The sequence below is a fragment of the Drosophila innubila genome, assembly GCF_004354385.1.
Source record: "Drosophila innubila isolate TH190305 chromosome 3L unlocalized genomic scaffold, UK_Dinn_1.0 7_D_3L, whole genome shotgun sequence".
Lineage (NCBI taxonomy): Eukaryota > Metazoa > Arthropoda > Insecta > Diptera > Drosophilidae > Drosophila > Drosophila innubila.
In genome coordinates this window covers 114,447-131,482 of record NW_022995378.1, presented here as the reverse complement: position 1 = coordinate 131,482, position 17,036 = coordinate 114,447, and the positions used below count along the sequence as shown (strand labels likewise).

The window sequence follows — 17,036 nt, the reverse complement described above, 5'->3', positions numbered from 1 at the left end:
AAATTTCTTAGGACATGTAAAATTCAACATTTATTTGTCATAACCATATAATATGACAAGAATTAAACAAATCTCATATAACATAAAAATTTCATATAAATACAAAAAAAAGGCAAATTTCACATGACATAAAATTTCATATGACTAGAAAAATTCAAACAAAAATTTCATATGACTACAAAAAAAGTCAAATTTCTCATGACATAAAAATATCATATGACAAGAAAAATTCAACTTTCTTAAGTCACAGCCATATTTTATGACAAAACAAAGTCAACTCCCAAATAATATAAAAATTTCATATGACTACAAAATAAAGTTAAATTTCTTATGACATGTAAAATTCAACATTTATTTGTCATAACCATATAATATGACAAGAATTAAACAAATCTCATATAACATACAAATTTCTTATAAATAAAAAAAAAGGCAAATTTCACAAGACATAAAAATTTCATATGACTGAACAATTCAAACATAAATATTTCATATGACTACAACAAAAGAGACAAATTTCATATGACAAGTAAAATTCAACTTTCATTTTTTATAACCATATTATATGACAAAATATAACAATTCTCAAATAACAATAAAATTTCATATGACTACAAGAAAAGTCAAATTTCATATGACATAAAAAATTTTATATGACAAGAAAAATTCAACTTTCTTATGTCATAACCATATTATATGACAAATAAAATCAACTCCATAAAATAAAAAAATTTCATATGATACAAAAATAAATCATATTTGATATAAGTAAAATTATATTTTCATATGACAGACATTTAAATAAACAATATAATAGAGTACTTTCATATGACATAGACATTTTATAACAGTACATTTATGTATGAAAAACAGATCGTCCTTTGAAAAAATGGTAAATTTTAGAAAGCGTGGCAAAACCTATATAGGTGGAGTGGTGTCGCGCAAGGCAAGTCATATGAAAAAATTTAACATACCGAAATTATATGACGGTGGAGTGTTGTCTTGCCGGCATTGGATATTTATAATATGGTGCAAAAATAATGAAGTTTTACAGTGCATTATTATATAAATATATGCATAGGTATGAAATAAAATTGTCATTTGAAAAATGGTAAATTTTAGAAAGCGTGGCAAAAACCTATATAGGTGGAGTGGTGTCGCGCAAGCAAGTCATATGAAAAAATTTAACATACCGAAATTATATGACGGTGGAGTGTTGTCTTGCCGGCATTGGGTATTTATAATGTGTGGTGCAAAAATAATGAAGTTTAATAGTGCATAAATATATTGATGCATGCACTTGATTAAATTAAGAGGTAGCATTTGAAAAACTAATTGAATTTTAGAAAGCGTGGCAAAAAACCTATATAGGTGGAGTGGTGTCGCGCAAGGCAAGTCATATGAAAAAATTTAACATACCGAAATTATATGACGGTGGAGTGTTGTCTTGCCGGCATTGGATATTTATAATATGTGGTGCAAAAATAATGAAGTTTTACAGTGCATTATTATATAAATATATATAGGTATAGAAATAAAAATTGTCATTTGAAAAAATGGTAAATTTTAGAAAGCGTGGCAAAAAACCTATATAGGTGGAGTGGTGTCGCGCAAGGCAAGTCATATGAAAAATTTAATATACCGAAATTATATGACGGTGGAGTGTTGTCTTGCCGGCATTGGGTATTTATAATGTGGTGCAAAATAATGAAGTTTAATAGTGCATAAATATATTGATGCATGCACTTGATTAAATTAAGAGGTAGCATTTGAAAAACTAATTGAATTTTAGAAAGCGTGGCAAAAAACCTATATAGGTGGAGTGGTGTGCGCAAGGCAAGTCATATGAAAAATTTAACATACCGAAATTATATGACGGTGGAGTGTTGTCTTGCCGACATTGGGTATTTATAATGTGTGGTGCAAAAATAATGAAGTTTAATAGTGCATAAATATATTGATGCATGCACTTGATTATATTAAGAGGTAGCATTTAAAAAACTAATTGAATTTTAGAAAGCGTGGCAAAAAACCTTTACATGGTGAGCAGGGTGTGTTCATCTATTATATGTGTTCGACGCATATAATAATAAATGTTGTCAATGAAAATGAAAGTTATTCGTTATTTGTTGTCTTTGAACGCTTGCGGTAATAATATGCAATTGTTAGATAATAGTGGAATTGGCCAAGGTATATTGTTCTTCAATATATACTAAATAGGTTTCACATTATCGTTAATTTAGCAAGCATAAACTTTCATTAAAAATAGAACCACCAACAGGTTTATATATAATTGGTTGGTGGTTTAGTATTACCTGGTTGGAAAATTGAATTACATATTTTTCGATTCTCCAATGCAAGGGCAGTGTGCACATGTATAGTATATTGGAAATTAAAATAATTAAACTTTAACACAATGTAAATATATTGTGGATAAAGGTTTTATTTAATATAATATTTATTAACACATATATACAAAATGTAGATAAATTATCAATTTGTAATCAAAATTAAATAAATTTTTATTCAATTTATTTTGAATTTAAATAATGTACGTGTGATGAATTTATATTAAGTAAGTGTAAATATAAAGATATTTTTGAACAAATTAATATGTATATATTTTGTATATATATATTTATAAAAAAATGTTTTTTTTTATAACTAACGAACATGATTGCTATTTAAATTTAGCCATATTCGTTCTCTATATGCATGTCATATTTATTCAAAAATATTAATGAGTTGTCATGTCTATTACATATTTAAAAATATTTATATGTGTAAAAATATTTACACATAGAAATAACACATTATTCTGGTTGATCCTGCCAGTAGTTATATGCTTGTCTCAAAGATTAAGCCATGCATGTCTAAGTACACACGAAATAAAAGTGAAACCGCAAAAGGCTCATTATATCAGTTATGGTTCCTTAGATCGTTAACAGTTACTTGGATAACTGTGGTAATTCTAGAGCTAATACATGCAATTAAAACACGGACCTTTTGGAACGTGTGCTTTTATTAGGCTAAAACCAAGCGATCGCAAGATCGTTACACTGGTTGAACTCTAGATAACATGCAGATCGTATGGTCTTGTACCGACGACAGATCTTTCAAATGTCTGCCCTATCAACTTTTGATGGTAGTATCTAGGACTACCATGGTTTGCAACAGGTAACGGGGAATCAGGGTTCGATTCCGGAGAGGAGCCTGAGAAACGGCTACCACATCTAAGGAAGGCAGCAGGCGCGTAAATTACCCACTCCCAGCTCAGGGAGGTAGTGACGAAAAATAACAATACAGGACTCATATCCGAGGCCTGTAATTGGAATGAGTACACTTTAAATCCTTTAACAAGGACCTATTGGAGGCAAGTCTGGTGCCAGCAGCCGCGGTAATTCCAGCTCCAATAGCGTATATTAAAGTTGTTGCAGTTAAAACGTTCGTAGTTGAACTTGTGCTTCATACGGGTAGTGCAACTTACAATTGTAGTTAGTACTATACCTTTATGTATGTAAGCATATTACCGGTGGAGTTCTTATATGTAATTAAATACTATTTTTTTATATGTTCCTCTATTTAAAACCTGCATTAGTGCTCTTCATCGAGTGTTATTGTGGGCCGGTACAATTACTTTGAACAAATTAGAGTGCTTAAAGCAGGCTTCAAATGCCTGAATATTCTGTGCATGGGATAATGAAATAAGACCTCTGTTCTGCTTTCATTGGTTTTCAGATCAAGAGGTAATGATTAATAGAAGCAGTTTGGGGCATTAGTATTACGACGCGAGGTGAAATTCTTGGACCGTCGTAAGACTTAAGCAAAGCATTTGCCAAAGATGTTTTCATTAATCAAGAACGAAAGTTAGAGGTTCGAAGGCGATCAGATACCGCCCTAGTTCTAACCATAAACGATGCCAGCTAGCAATTGGGTGTAGCTACTTTTATGGCTCTCTCAGTCGCTTCCCGGAAACCAAAGCTTTTGGGCTCCGGGGGAAGTATGGTTGCAAAGCTGAAACTTAAAGGAATTGACGGAAGGGCACCACCAGGAGTGGAGCCTGCGGCTTAATTTGACTCAACACGGGGAAACTTACCAGGTCCGAACATAAGTGTAAGACAGATTGAGAGCTCTTTCTCGAATTTGTGGGTGGTGGTGCATGGCCGTTCTTAGTTGGTGGAGTGATTTGTCTGGTTAATTCCGATAACGAACGAGACTCAAATATATTAAATAGATATCTTCAGGATTATGGTGTTGAAGCTTATATAGCCTTCATTCATGGTGGCAGTAAAATGTTTATTGTGTTTGAATGTGTTTATATAAGTGGAGCCGTACCTGTTGGTTTGTCCCATTATAAGGACACTAGCTTCTTAAATGGACAAATTGCGTCTAGCAATAATGAGATTGAGCAATAACAGGTCTGTGATGCCCTTAGATGTCCTGGGCTGCACGCGCTACAATGAAAGTATCAACGTGTATTTCCTAGACCGAGAGGTCCGGTAAACCGCTGAACCACTTTCATGCTTGGGATTGTGAACTGAAACTGTTCACATGAACTTGGAATTCCCAGTAAGTGTGAGTCATTAACTCGCATTGATTACGTCCCTGCCCTTTGTACACACCGCCCGTCGCTACTACCGATTGAATTATTTAGTGAGGTCTCCGGACGTGATCACTGTGACGCCTTGTGTGTTACGGTTGTTTCGCAAAAGTTGACCGAACTTGATTATTTAGAGGAAGTAAAAGTCGTAACAAGGTTTCCGTAGGTGAACCTGCGGAAGGATCATTATTGTATAATGCATCTAACCGTTAATAAAATAAAAATTTTTTTTTCATTAATATATAGAAATATATTTTAACGAAAATAAAGAAAAATTTTTAATTGTCAATAATAAAATAAATAATTTACTTTGCTCAAACATTTGAAATTGTGTTGTAATGTATAATTTATACAATAAAATTACTTTGTTATAAATTTTATTTGTCATATTCATATTGTATAAATGTATATTACACATTTTATGTGTTTTGGGCAAGACAAATTATTAACTGCGTATATATGTGCCATAATATACATGCGTTGCACAAATGTATTGTTCATTATTAACATGCGCATACATTGTATAAACGCAACAACCTAAAATATAATGTTGTACCTGTTTGTTCAGGTTAATGCTTTACATATATCGATTATAATACAATTAAATATATTTTATATAGTTGTCATATACCGTATTTTCATTGATTATGTAAAACTAAGACATTTCGCAACATTTTTTTAGGTATAAAAAAATTTATTGAAGGAATTGATATATGCCAGTAAAATGGTGTATTTTTAATTTCTTTCAATAAAAGAATATATGACGTAATGAAATAAACCAAAAATTTGTATTACTCTAAGCGGTGGATCACTCGGCTCATGGATCGATGAAGAACGCAGCAAACTGTGAACTGCAGGACACATGAACATCGACATTTTGAACGCATATCGCAGTCCATGCTGTTATGTACTTTAATTAATTTTAGAGTGCTGCTTGGACTACATATGGTTGAGGGTTGTAAGACTATGCTAAATAAGTTGTTTAAAATTTTTCGAAATTTTAAGCATATGGTATATTATTGGATAATATATATTGTAATGTTGCAAAACATTTACTCATAATATATTCATAATATTAAAATAAATAACGAAATATCTATACTTCTCTTGTTGTATATATTTGTATGAGAAAATTTGAAGAATTATATATTCTTTATTTTATTCAAATAATACTGAGGAATGTCTAGCATAAAGAATTTTTTTTTTAACTAGAATTGCCTCTTATTTATGATGAGATAAAGAATAAAACATTTGTCAATATTATGGAACTTCAAAATTATAGTATATTTCAAATTGTTATTATAATCATCATGTTTTATAATAACTAATATATAAGTATAATTATACAACCTCAACTCATATGGGACTACCCCCTGAATTTAAGCATATTAATTAGGGGAGGAAAAGAAACTAACAAGGATTTTCTTAGTAGCGGCGAGCGAAAAGAAATCAGTTCAGCACTAAGTCACTTTGTCTATATGGCAAATGTGAGATGCAGTGTATGGAACATCAATATTCTAGTATGAGAAATTAACGATTTAAGTCCTTCTTAAATGAGGCCATTTACCCATAGAGGGTGCCAGGCCCGTATAACGTTAATGATTATTAGATGGTGTTTCCAAAGAGTCGTGTTGCTTGATAGTGCAGCACTAAGTGGGTGGTAAACTCCATCTAAAACTAAATATAACCATGAGACCGATAGTAAACAAGTACCGTGAGGGAAAGTTGAAAAGAACTCTGAATAGAGAGTTAAATAGTACGTGAAACTGCTTAGAGGTTAAGCCCGATGAACCTGAATATCCATTATGGAAAATTCATCATTAAAATTGTAATATTTAAACAATATTATAATAATAGTGTGCATTTTTTCCATATAAGGACATTGTAATCTATTAGTATCAATTAATTTATCAAAAAATTTTAGTCAATTGCTTATTTAAATTAAAATGCTTGCATTTTAACATAAAATAAATGTCATAAATTTGATAAAGTGCTGATAGATTTATATGAATACAGTGCGTTAATTTTTCGGAATTATATAATGGCATGATTATCATTGATTTTTGTGTTTATTATATGCACTTGTATGATTAACAATGCGAAAGATTCAGGATACCTTCGGGACCCGTCTTGAAACACGGACCAAGGAGTCTAACATATGTGCAAGTTATTGGGATAAAACCTAATAGCGTAATTAACTTGACTATTAATGGGATTAGTTTTTTAACTATTTATAGTTAATTAACACAATCCCGGGGCGTTCTATATAGTTATGTATGATAATATTTATATTATTTATGCCTCTAACTGGAACGTACCTTGAGCATATATGCTGTGACCCGAAAGATGGTGAACTATACTTGATCAGGTTGAAGTCAGGGGAAACCCTGATGGAAGACCGAAACAGTTCTGACGTGCAAATCGATTGTCAGAATTGAGTATAGGGGCGAAAGACCAATCGAACCATCTAGTAGCTGGTTCCTTCCGAAGTTTCCCTCAGGATAGCTGGTGCATTTAACTGTTGTATAAAATAATCTTATCTGGTAAAGCGAATGATTAGAGGCCTTAGGGTCGAAACGATCTTAACCTATTCTCAAACTTTAAATGGGTAAGAACCTTAACTTTCTTGATATGAAGTTTAAGGTTATGATATAATGTGCCCAGTGGGCCACTTTTGGTAAGCAGAACTGGCGCTGTGGGATGAACCAAACGTAATGTTACGGTGCCCAAATTAACAACTCATTCAGAAACCATGAAAGGCGTTGGTTGCTTAAAACAGCAGGACGGTGATCATGGAAGTCGAAATCCGCTAAGGAGTGTGTAACAACTCACCTGCCGAAGCAACTAGCCCTTAAAATGGATGGCGCTTAAGTTGTATACCTATACATTACCGCTAAAGTAGATGATTTATATTACTTGTAATATAAATTTTGAAACTTTAGTGAGTAGGAAGGTACAATGGTGTGCATAGAAGTGTTTGGCGTAAGCCTGCATGGAGCCGTCATTGGTACAGATCTTGGTGGTAGTAGCAAATAATCGAATGAGACCTTGGAGGACTGAAGTGGAGAAGGGTTTCGTGTGAACAGTGGTTGATCACGAGTTAGTCGGTCCTAAGTTCAAGGCGAAAGCCGAAAATTTTCAAGTAAAAAAGTTGTCAATATTTAAAATTTTGGAAAATTAATACACTTGAATAATTTTGAACGAAAGGGAATACGGTTCCAATTCCGTAACCTGTTGAGTATCCGTTTGTTATTAAATATGGGCCTCGTGCTCATCCTGGCAACAGGAACGACCATAAAGAAGCCGTCGAGAGGTATCGGAAGAGTTTTCTTTTCTGTTTTATAGCCGTACTACCATGGAAGTCTTTCGCAGAGAGATATGGTAGATGGGCTAGAAGAGCATGACATATACTGTTGTGTCGATATTTTCTCCTCGGACCTTGAAAATTTATGGTGGGGACACGCAAACTTCTCAACAGGCCGTACCAATATCCGCAGCTGGTCTCCAAGGTGAAGAGTCTCTAGTCGATAGAATAATGTAGGTAAGGGAAGTCGGCAAATTAGATCCGTAACTTCGGGATAAGGATTGGCTCTGAAGATTGAGATAGTCGGGCTTGATTGGGAAACAATAACATGGTTTATGTGCTCGTTCTGGGTAAATAGAGTTTCTATCATTTATGGTAGTTTCTTGTTCCCCGGATAGTTTAGTTACGTAGCCAATTGTGGAACTTTCTTGCTAAAATTTTTAAGAATACTAATTGGGTAACCAATTAGTTCTTTTAAATTATAACGATTATCAATTAACAATCAATTCAGAACTGGCACGGACTTGGGGAATCCGACTGTCTAATTAAAACAAAGCATTGTGATGGCCCTAGCGGGTGTTGACACAATGTGATTTCTGCCCAGTGCTCTGAATGTCAAAGTGAAGAAATTCAAGTAAGCGCGGGTCAACGGCGGGAGTAACTATGACTCTCTTAAGGTAGCCAAATGCCTCGTCATCTAATTAGTGACGCGCATGAATGGATTAACGAGATTCCTACTGTCCCTATCTACTATCTAGCGAAACCACAGCCAAGGGAACGGGCTTGGAATAATTAGCGGGGGAAAGAAGACCCTTTTGAGCTTGACTCTAATCTGGCAGTGTAAGGAGACATAAGAGGTGTAGAATAAGTGGGAGATATTAGATTTCGGTTTAGTATCGACAATGAAATACCACTACTCTTATTGTTTCCTTACTTACTTGATTAAATGGAACGTGTATCATTTCCTAGCCATTATACGGATATATTTATTATATCTTATGGTATTGGGTTTTGATGCAAGCTTCTTGATCAAAGTATCACGAGTTTGTTATATAATCGCAAACAAATTCTTTAATGAGAGAGTGCATTTATGTACTTTTGATTTAATAATTTGGTATAACTCCAATTACTCAGGTATGATCCAATTCAAGGACATTGCCAGGTAGGGAGTTTGACTGGGGCGGTACATCTCTCAAATAATAACGGAGGTGTCCCAAGGCCAGCTCAGTGCGGACAGAAACCACACATAGAGCAAAAGGGCAAATGCTGACTTGATCTCGGTGTTCAGTAAACACAGGGACAGCAAAAGCTCGGCCTATCGATCCTTTTGGTTTAAAGAGTTTTTAACAAGAGGTGTCAGAAAAGTTACCATAGGGATAACTGGCTTGTGGCGGCCAAGCGTTCATAGCGACGTCGCTTTTTGATCCTTCGATGTCGGCTCTTCCTATCATTGTGAAGCAAAATTCACCAAGCGTTGGATTGTTCACCCATGCAAGGGAACGTGAGCTGGGTTTAGACCGTCGTGAGACAGGTTAGTTTTACCCTACTAATGACAAAACGTTGTTGCGACAGCATTCCTGCGTAGTACGAGAGGAACCGCAGGTACGGACCAATGGCACAATACTTGTTCGAGCGAACAGTGGTATGACGCTACGTCCGTTGGATTATGCCTGAACGCCTCTAAGGTCGTATCCGTGCTGGACTGCAATGATAAATAAGGGGCAATTTGCATTGTATGGCTTCTAAACCATTAAAAGTTTGTTATTCATTTAATAGACGACAATGGATGTGATGCCAATGTTACGTATAACATAGTAAATTGGGAGGATCTTCGATCACCTGATGCCGCGCTAGTTATATATTAAAACATTATTTAATACAATGACAAAGCCTAGAATCAATTGTAAACGACTTTTATAACAGGCAAGGTGTTGTAAGTGGTTGAGCAGCTGCCATACTGCGATCCACTGAAGCTTATCCTTTGCTTGATGATTCGACAATTAAAAAAATCGATCAATAAACACACACATATTAATATGTAAAGATATATAAATATATATATATATTTACAGGGATGGTATGTATATGCTATGTATAATATATATGTCTATGGGCATAAAATATTATATATAATGTATAACATATGATATCTGTATTTTTATACATATATGATTTATGAAAAATTTCATTTGAAATGGTAGCCAAATGTCTCGTCATCATATTAGTGACGTATTTAAAAAGACTTAAATGTATGTATATATGAAATATATATAATAGAAATATATTATATATAATTTCATTGATTTATATAAAGTTTAAATAAAATAAAAATGGTAGCCAATTGTCTCGTCATCATATTAGTGACGTATATGAAAAGATTTAATGAGATTCTTACTGTGTCCGTAAGCTTCAATATAATATTACAACTTATAGCTTGTGATTGTAAATTTGTGAATGAAAATGTGTTGGAGAAACAATTTTGTATTAACAAAACTTAATTAAAAATGCATTAATCTGTGAAGTATATTAAAGAAATTTTGATTAACGGCGATACTCTAAATATGATTATATCGGTAGCCAATTGTCTCGTCATCATACTAGTGACGCATTTGATAAGATTTAATGAGGTTCTTACTGTGTCCGTAAGTTGTTTCGATGTAATATTATAACTTATAGCTTGTGTTAAAAAATTTGTGAATGGAAATGTGTTGGAGAAATAATTTTGTCTTAACACTTAATAAAAAAAAAAGAAATTCATTTCTGGAGTATATTAAAGAAATTTTGATAAACACGTATATATTTAAAATATGTATATATCGGTAGCCAATTGTCTCGTCATCATAATAGTGACGCATTTGAAAAGATTTATTGAGATTCTTACTGTGTCCCTAAGTTTCTACATAATATTATAGCTTGTGATTATAAATTTGTGCATGAAAATATGTTGAAGAAATAATTTTGGTGTGATTGAAACAATAAGATAATATATTATTTTCTGATGTATATTAAAATATGTTTATATTGGTAGCCAACTGTCTTGTCATCAAAATAGTGACGCATTTGAAAAGATTTAACGAGATTCTCTTACTGTAAGCCTCTCTATTATATTATAATATTATAGCTTGTGATTATAATTTGTTCATGAAAATATGAACATATTTTGATAAACGTCGGTATTTAAAGTATGACAAAGGAATTTCAAAATAAATTTAACTTTCACTTAAAAAAAAAAGTAAAAGTGACTAGAAAAATTCAACTTTCCTATGTCATAACCATACTATATGACAAAAAAAAAAAAAGTCAACTCTCATATAACACATAAATTTCATACGACAAGTAAAATTTAACTTTATTATGTCACAACCATATTAACACAACAATTTCATATGACTACAAAATAAAGTCAAATTTCACATGACATAAAAATTTCATATTCACATGACATAAGAATTTTATATGACACGAAAAATTCAAACATATAAAATTTCATATGACTACAAAAAAGTCAAATTTCTCATGACAAGAAAAATTCAACTTTTATTTAGTCAAAACCATATTATATGACAAATAAAAAGTCAACTCTCATATAACACATAAATTTCATATGACTAGTAAAATTTAACTATTATTTGTCATAGCCATATTATACGACAAAAATTAAACAAATCTCATATAACACAACAATTTCATATGACTACAAAATAAAGTCAAATTTCACATGACATAAAAATTTCATATTCACATGACATAAGAATTTCATATGACACGAAAAATTCAAACATATAAATTTCATATGACTACAAAAAAAAGTCAAATTTCATATGACATAAAAATTTCATATGACAAGAAAAATTCAACTCTCATATAACACATAAATTTCATATGACTACAAAGAAAAGAGTCAAATTTTATATGACAAGTAAAATTTAACTATTATTTGTCATAACCATATTATATGACAATAATTAAACACATCTCATTTAAATAAAAATTCAAATTAAAATACAAAGAAAAAAAATCAATTTTCACATGACATAAAAATTTCATATGACGCAAAAAATTCAAACAAAAAAATTTCATATGACTACAAAAAAAAGTTCAATTTCTTAGGACATGTAAAATTCAACATTTATTTGTCATAACCATATAATATGACAAGAATTAAACAAATCTCATATAACATAAAAATTTCATATAAATACAAAAAAAGGCAAATTTCACATGACATAAAATTTCATATGACTAGAAAATTCAAACATAAAATTTCATATGACTACAAAATAAAAGTCAAATTTCTCATGACATAAAAATATCATATGACAAGAAAAATTCAACTTTCTTAAGTCACAGCCATATTTTATGACAAAACAAAGTCAACTCCCAAATAATATAAAAATTTCATATGACTACAAAAAAAAGTTAAATTTCTTATGACATGTAAAATTCAACATTTTTTTGTCATAACCATATAATATGACAAGAATTAAACAAATCTCATATAACATAAAAATTTCTTATAAATACAAAAAAAAGGCAAATTTCACAAGACATAAGAATTTCATATGACACGAAAAATTCAAACATATAAAATTTCATATGACTACAAAAAAAAGTCAAATTTCATATGACATAAAAATTTCATATGACATAAAAATTTCATATGACAAGAAAAATTCAACTATCATATAACACATAAATTTCATATGACTACAAAGAAAAGAGTCAAATTTTATATGACAAGTAATATTTAACTATTATTTGTCATAACCATATTATATGACAATAATTAAACACATCTCATTTAAATAAAAATTCAAATTAAAATACAAAAAAAAAAAATCAATTTTCACATGACATAAAAATTTCATATGACGCAAAAAATTCAAACAAAAAAAATTTCATATGACTACAAAAAAAGTTCAATTTCTTAGGACATGTAAAATTCAACATTTATTTGTCATAACCATATAATATGACAAGAATTAAACAAATCTCATATAACATAAAAATTTCATATAAATACAAAAAAAAATTTCACATGACATAAAATTTCATATGACTAGAAAAATTCAAACATAAAAATTTCATATGACTACAAAATAAAAGTCAAATTTCTCATGACATAAAAATATCATATGACAAGAAAAATTCAACTTTCTTAAGTCACAGCCATATTTTATGACAAAACAAAGTCAACTCCCAAATAATATAAAATTTCATATGACTACAAAAAAGTTAAATTTCTTATGACATGTAAAATTCAACATTTTTTGTCATAACCATATAATATGACAAGAATTAAACAAATCTCATATAACATAAAATTTCTTATAAATACAAAAAAGGCAAATTTCACAAGACATAAAATTTCATATATGAAAAATTCAAACATATAAAATTTCATATGACTACAAAAAGACAAATTTCATATGACAAGTAAAATTCATATGACAAGAAAAATTCAACTCTCATATAACACATAAATTTCATATGACTACAAAGAAAAGAGTCAAATTTTATATGACAAGTAATATTTAACTATTATTTGTCATAACCATATTATATGACAATAATTAAACACATCTCATTTAAATAAAAATTCAAATTAAAATACAAAAAAAAAAAATCAATTTTTACATGACATAAAAATTTCATATGACAAAAAAATTCAAACAAAAAAATTTCATATGACTACAAAAAAAGTTAAATTTCTTAGGACATGTAAAATTCAACATTTATTTGTCATAACCATATAATATGACAAGAATTAAACAAATCTCATAAAACATAAAAATTTCATATAAATACAAAAAGGCAAATTTCACATGACATAAAAATTTCATATGACTAGAAAAATTCAAACATAAAATTTCATATGACTACAAAATAAAAGTCAAATTTCTCATGACATAAAAATATCATATGACAAGAAAAATTCAACTTTCTTAAGTCACAGCCATATTTTATGACAAAACAAAGTCAACTCCCAAATAATATAAAATTTCATATGACTACAAAAAAGTTAAATTTCTTATGACATGTAAAATTCAACATTTTTTGTCATAACCATATAATATGACAAGAATTAAACAAATCTCATATAACATAAAATTTCTTATAAATACAAAAAAAAAATTTCACAAGACATAAATTTCATATGACACGAAAATTCAAACATATAAAATTTCATATGACTACAAAAAAGTCAAATTTCATATAAAAATTTCATATGACAAGAAAAATTCAACTATCATATAACACATAAATTTCATATGACTACAAAGAAAAGAGTCAAATTTTATATGACAAGTAATATTTAACTATTATTTGTCATAACCATATTATATGACAATAATTAAACACATCTCATTTAAATAAAAATTCAAATTAAAATACAAAAAAAAAAATCAATTTTCACATGACATAAAAATTTCATATGACGCAAAAAATTCAAACAAAAAATTTCATATGACTACAAAAAAAGTTAAATTTCTTAGGACATGTAAAATTCAACATTTATTTGTCATAACCATATAATATGACAAGAATTAAACAAATCTCATATAACATAAAAATTTCATATAAATACAAAAAAAAAATTTCACATGACATAAAATTTCATATGACTAGAAAAATTCAAACATAAAAATTTCATATGACTACAAAATAAAAGTCAAATTTCTCATGACATAAAAATATCATATGACAAGAAAAATTCAACTTTCTTAAGTCACAGCCATATTTTATGACAAAACAAAGTCAACTCCCAAATAATATAAAAATTTCATATGACTACAAAATAAAGTTAAATTTCTTATGACATGTAAAATTCAACATTTATTTGTCATAACCATATAATATGACAAGAATTAAACAAATCTCATATAACATACAAATTTCTTATAAACACAAAAAAAAGGCAAATTTCACAAGACATAAAAATTTCATATGACACGAACAATTCAAACATAAATATTTCATATGACTACAACAAAAAGAGACAAATTTCATATGACAAGTAAAATTCATATGACAAGAAAAATTCAACTCTCATATAACACATAAATTTCATATGACTACAAAGAAAAGAGTCAAATTTTATATGACAAGTAAAATTTAACTATTATTTGTCATAACCATATTATATGACAATAATTAAACACATCTCATTTAAATAAAAATTCAAATTAAAATACAAAAAAAAAAATCAATTTCACATGACATAAAATTTCATATGACGCAAAAAATTCAAACAAAAAAATTTCATATGACTACAAAAAAAAGTTAAATTTCTTAGGACATGTAAAATTCAACATTTATTTGTCATAACCATATAATATGACAAGAATTAAACAAATCTCATATAACATAAAAATTTCATATAAATACAAAAAAAAGGCAAATTTCACATGACATAAAAATTTCATATGACTAGAAAAATTCAAACATAAAAATTTCATATGACTACAAAATAAAAGTCAAATTTCTCATGACATAAAAATATCATATGACAAGAAAAATTCAACTTTCTTAAGTCACAGCCATATTTTATGACAAAACAAAGTCAACTCCCAAATAATATAAAAATTTCATATGACTACAAAATAAAGTTAAATTTCTTATGACATGTAAAATTCAACATTTATTTGTCATAACCATATAATATGACAAGAATTAAACAAATCTCATATAACATACAAATTTCTTATAAATACAAAAAAAAGGCAAATTTCACAAGACATAAAAATTTCATATGACACGAACAATTCAAACATAAATATTTCATATGACTACAACAAAAAGAGACAAATTTCATATGACAAGTAAAATTCAACTTTCATTTTTTATAACCATATTATATGACAAAAATATAACAATTCTCAAATAACAATAAAAATTTCATATGACTACAAGAAAAAGTCAAATTTCATATGACATAAAAATTTTATATGACAAGAAAAATTCAACTTTCTTATGTCATAACCATATTATATGACAAATAAAATCAACTCCCATAAAATAAAAAAATTTCATATGACCACAAAAATAAATCATATTTGATATAAGTAAAATTATATTTTCATATGACAGACATTTAAATAAACAATATAATAGAGTACTTTCATATGACATAGACATTTTATAACAGTACATTTATGTATGAAAAACAGATCGTCCTTTGAAAAAATGGTAAATTTTAGAAAGCGTGGCAAAAAACCTATATAGGTGGAGTGGTGTCGCGCAAGGCAAGTCATATGAAAAAATTTAACATACCGAAATTATATGACGGTGGAGTGTTGTCTTGCCGGCATTGGATATTTATAATATGTGGTGCAAAAATAATGAAGTTTTACAGTGCATTATTATATAAATATATGCATAGGTATGAGAAATAAAAATTGTCATTTGAAAAAATGGTAAATTTTAGAAAGCGTGGCAAAAAACCTATATAGGTGGAGTGGTGTCGCGCAAGGCAAGTCATATGAAAAAATTTAACATACCGAAATTATATGACGGTGGAGTGTTGTCTTGCCGGCATTGGGTATTTATAATGTGTGGTGCAAAAATAATGAAGTTTAATAGTGCATAAATATATTGATGCATGCACTTGATTAAATTAAGAGGTAGCATTTGAAAAACTAATTGAATTTTAGAAAGCGTGGCAAAAAACCTATATAGGTGGAGTGGTGTCGCGCAAGGCAAGTCATATGAAAAATTTAACATACCGAAATTATATGACGGTGGAGTGTTGTCTTGCCGGCATTGGATATTTATAATATGTGGTGCAAAAATAATGAAGTTTTACAGTGCATTATTATATAAATATATGCATAGGTATGAGAAATAAAAATTGTCATTTGAAAAAATGGTAAATTTTAGAAAGCGTGGCAAAAAACCTATATAGGTGGAGTGGTGTCGCGCAAGGCAAGTCATATGAAAAAATTTAATATACCGAAATTATATGACGGTGGAGTGTTGTCTTGCCGGCATTGGGTATTTATAATGTGTGGTGCAAAAATAATGAAGTTTAATAGTGCATAAATATATTGATGCATGCACTTGATTAAATTAAGAGGTAGCATTTGAAAAACTAATTGAATTTTAGAAAGCGTGGCAAAAAACCTATATAGG

The 17,036-nt window shown here is 29.4% G+C and overlaps 1 non-coding gene and 2 pseudogenes across 1 annotated transcript; all 3 read left to right on the top strand.

Moving 5' to 3' along the window:
• The first annotated feature begins 2,815 nt into the window (after positions 1-2,815).
• On the top strand, positions 2,816-4,789 carry LOC117789387 (annotated as a pseudogene).
• A 603-nt stretch (positions 4,790-5,392) lies between these two features.
• On the top strand, positions 5,393-5,559 carry LOC117789373 (annotated as a pseudogene).
• A 387-nt stretch (positions 5,560-5,946) lies between these two features.
• On the top strand, positions 5,947-9,901 carry LOC117789394. The gene has a single exon (XR_004617900.1). It is a non-coding gene; the product is annotated as a large subunit ribosomal RNA (ribosomal RNA).
• Positions 9,902-17,036: the final 7,135 nt, after the last annotated feature.